Raw genomic sequence first — 4,241 nt, forward strand, 5'->3', positions numbered from 1 at the left:
ATGGGACTATCCCCCCATAGTGTCTTGCATTTGAATAGTTGGTCCCCAGTTGGCGGTACTGTTTGTATTGTTGGTTGTACTTACTGTTTGTAAAGCTTAAAAGGTATGGCCTTATTGGGGGAAGGATGTCACTAAGAACAGACTTTGAGAGTTTAATGACTTGGAACCATTTAAAATTCATTCTCTCAGCCTCATGTTGTGGTTTAAGATGTGAGCCTTCAGCTCTCATCTTACAGCTTGAGTTGGCATGCCTTCCAGCTGTCATGCTTTCCCCACCATGAAGCAGATGAGCTAGCATCCTTCTGGAATGGTAAACTCAAACAAACCTTCAGAAGTTTCACTGTAATATGTTGATATTTTATTACAACAAAAGAAAAATAACTAATATGCCTGTCCATGAATGGAGGATGTTGTGAATCTGAGACAATGCTCTGGTGTGAACATCTTGCCTCATAGAATCTGTCCACTGTGCTGATCCACAAACTAAGTTGTACCCCACAAACTGTTCTTGCCCAGCTATCTGTAGTCCTCCTATACACAGGAACTGGGCCACTCCCCCCAAAGCAAATATTTGCTTATCTGTCCAGTGTCACCACTTCCCAGCTCAGAATCTCACAAACCCAGCAATCCCCCAACTTTACATTGAACAATGGGATTAAATGGGACATGGGTTATTCTCAACCCCTAAGAGGCACCCTATATGGTATCACCCAATGGATCACCCAAAGAACATTCTGCCAGAGGATACCTCATACTCAACTTCATTTGTCCTTCGCATACAGAACATCAAATCACACCAGACATCACCTTACTAACCCAAAGCAGTCAACAGTTTACACTCAATATTCCAACAGCAAACAGAACTATGGCCCACCCAACACTCTAACTTCAGTCCTCCCCCTTACCCATCTACAGAGTCTTGAGGTATGCTGGGCAAGTTCTGACCTGAGGAGATCAGTTCAATTACAGAAGCCATGATCCCTGCAGGCTGCACACAGGAGCCTCCTCATCTCTGAAGATCTCATTCATCTGTTGGAAGCTTACCTAAACTTCATGGCTTGAGATCATGTTGCGAGAAATCTCTCCACATAAGAAAGATGAGGCAAGGCCACTAGAGGGAGACAAGATGTTCACCTGGTGTGGAGGGAAATCCCTGCCAGGAAGCTGCCACTTATCCCTCCCTCCTGATGAGATTTCCCTAGGTCTCTACCAATTCTATAACAGAACCCTCTCCTTCATTATGACTCTTCAGACAGCACCGCCCTTCCTTGGTGTCCCTGTATGTCCCACTTGTGCTAGAACTGAATTCTATTCTGTCTACAGCTGTCCTATCTCTCTCACCATGGAGTAGGGGTTTGAGTAGAGTCTCCTTGAAGCCCCAACCCAGCACCAGACCCTACTGTCTAGGTCTTGACTCTCCTCCATAACCATAGCATAAGCTGACAAGTAGAACTAATTTCTAGAAAACTAAAGTCTTTACCAAGGACTTTGTAGAGTAGATGAAGAGAAATAAGCCCTGTTTTAGTTAAGATTTCTGTTACTGCAACATAACACCATGACCGAACAGAAGGTTGGGAAGGAAAGTGTTCATCTGGCCTACACTTTAAGATCATAGTCCATCCTCGGAAGAAGTCAGGATAGAAACTCAAGCAGGGCTGGGCCATGGAGCCAGCAGCTGATGCCGAGGCTGTGAAGAGACTCCCCAGGGCTTGCTCAGCCTGCTTTCCTGTAGAACCCAAGGATTCTGGGTTTATACCAGCCCAAGGATAGCTACACCTGCAAAAGCCTGGGCCCTCCCCCACTGGTCACTAATTGAGAGAATTGCCTTAACAGTCTGATCTCATGGAGGCATTTATTCAAATGAGGTTCCTTTCTCTTTGATGACTCTAACTTGTGTCAAGTTGACACACAAAACCAGCCAGTACAAGCTCATTGGCATGCCATTCACAGAGTATAACAACCAGGCACATGTCCTTATACAATGCCCAATATGCTCAGTTTAAACAGTGTGCTTCTCACAAGCAGCACCCTATTCAGAGCTTTGTGTGGTACACAGCAAGTGTTGGCAGAGCTGTGTGCATTCCCATCCAAAGGACTGTGGGCCCAGAGTCATAGGTTACCATTGCTTGATTCCTCATACAGATGAAGGTTCAACTACTACTTTCACAGGCTTTGTGTTTGATGAGGCTGAATGTCACCGGAGTCTGATTTGAAATATGCAGAGTTAGCTGGGCATGGTGGTGCATGCTTTTAAGGAGGCACTCAGGAGGCAGAGGCAAACAGATCTGTGAGTTCAAGGCCAGCCTGTTGTCTCCCGGTTGGTGCTCTAGGACTGGGACGAACAATTATCTGTGGGAGAAAACAGTTAGTAAGGAAAGACACAGACGCCAGGTAGAAGTGATAAGAGAGAGCTTTACTGTAATTCACTCAGTATTTATAGTTAGGCTTGGGAACCAGACCCAGAGGAATTCGACACTTGCCCATATAACATAAACAGGAGAGAATCCATTAACACCAGACCAGATCTTGAAAGGAAGATCCGATAAACCTTTAACATAAGTATGAGACTTGCTAAGTCTATAATCTAAGGAGCAGCAGTCAGGACTCCTCCACACAGCAGGTGCTCAACTCCAGCTTGTAGCCTGTCGGGGCTGCTTACAGAACCAAGTCACTCCCAAGCAACAAGGTTGGGGGACGGAGTCCACACCAGCCTGCTCTACAAATCAAGTTCCAGGATATCCAGGGCTGTTGCACAGAGAAACCCTGTCTCAAAAAACAGAAAGAAAGAAAGAAAGAAAGAAAGAGAGAAAGAGAGAGAGAGAGAGAGAAAGAAAAGGCAGGAAGGAAGGGAGGGAGGGAGGAAGGAAGGAAGGGAAAGAAAAGACAGGAAGGAAGGAAGGAAGGAAGGAAGGGAAGAGGGAAGGAAGGAAGAGAAGAGGGAAGGAAGGAAGGAAAAGAGGAAGGAAGGAAGGAAGGGAGGGAGGGAGGAAGGAAGGAAGGGAAGAGGGAAGGAAGGAAGGGAGGAGGGAAGGAAGGAAGAGAAGAGGGAAGGAAAGAAGGAAAAAAGGAAAGAAGGAAGAGAGGAGGGAAGGAAGAGAAGAGGGAAGGAAGGAAGGAAAAAAGGAAGAAAGGAAGGAAGGGAGGGAAGAGGGAAGGAAGGAAGGGAGGAGGGAAGGAAGGAAGAGAAGAGGGAAGGAAGGAAGGAAAAAAGGAGGGAAGGAAGGAAGAAAGGAAGGGAGGGAGGAAGGGAGGGAGGAAGGGAAGAGGGAAGGAAAGAAGGAAGAGAGGAGGGAAGGAAGGAAGAGAAGAGGGAAGGAAGGAAGGAAAGAAGGAAGAGAGGAGGGAAGGAAGGAAGAGAAGAGGGAAAGAAGGAAGGAAAAAAGGAAGAAAGGAAGGAAGGAAGGGAGGGAGGAAGGGAAGAGGGAAGGAAAGAAGGAAGAGAGGAGGGAAGGAAGGAAGAGAAGAGGGAAAGAAGGAACGAAAAAAGGAAGAAAGGAAGGAAGGGAGGGAGGAAGGTAGGGAGGGAGGAAGGAAGGAAGGAAGGAAAGAAGGAAGAAAGGAAGGGAGGAGGGAAGGAAGGAAGGAAGGAGGGAAGGAAGGAAGGAAGAGAGGAGGGAAGGAAGTACAGAGTGATACCATAGAAGATAGCTCCTGATATCATATAGAGGCTTAACCAAAATTGTTCCTGATAGCCTCCAAATGATGGCAGCATGGGTAACACAGAAATAGAGCCTTCATTAGCCTCACTGAACTTCAGTGTTTGTCTCTAGGTGCAACTCATAGGTTACTATTCATTCTGGTGCCACCAGAGGACAACCACAGCAAACCAGCTTGAAATTCGGTACTTTCAAGATCTGGTTGCTCAGGTAAGTGGGCCAGCTCATGGAAGAGCTGACCTCCAAGTTCTGCTTCTTCCCCACTAAGCACAGACAGTTTGTGATGCCTCTTGCTGGGTCACAGGCTTCCTACACTCTGCAGCATAAAACATCCCTGAGAGATCATGTCTGGGCTCTGGGAATAGGGTCTCTTCCTTCTACTAGGCCCCAGGGCTCCCCACAGCTCCTAGTCACAGGGAAGCCAGACAGAGCTGAAAGTTCCAAGGAGCCTTGCTACAATAATGTGTCCCCGCTATGGATCACATTTAATATTGTTAGCCCTGTTTGTTTTTTTTTCTTTTTTTTTCTTTTTTTTTTTCTTTTAGATATTTTCTTTATTTACATGTAAATTTCTCCATTCCCAGT

At 46.3% G+C, this 4,241-nt stretch overlaps 1 protein-coding gene across 1 annotated transcript in view; it reads right to left on the bottom strand.

Moving 5' to 3' along the window:
- Positions 1-1,171, bottom strand: part of Fam3b (FAM3 metabolism regulating signaling molecule B) — a 53,376-nt gene extending 52,205 nt beyond the window's left edge. The window contains exon 1 of the mRNA XM_031364837.1: positions 1,045-1,171. The gene's annotated coding sequence lies outside the window, so the exon portion shown is untranslated. The remainder of the gene's footprint in view (positions 1-1,044) is intronic.
- Positions 1,172-4,241: the final 3,070 nt, after the last annotated feature.

Source organism: Mastomys coucha, unplaced genomic scaffold (assembly GCF_008632895.1).
Source record: "Mastomys coucha isolate ucsf_1 unplaced genomic scaffold, UCSF_Mcou_1 pScaffold12, whole genome shotgun sequence".
NCBI lineage: Eukaryota > Metazoa > Chordata > Mammalia > Rodentia > Muridae > Mastomys > Mastomys coucha.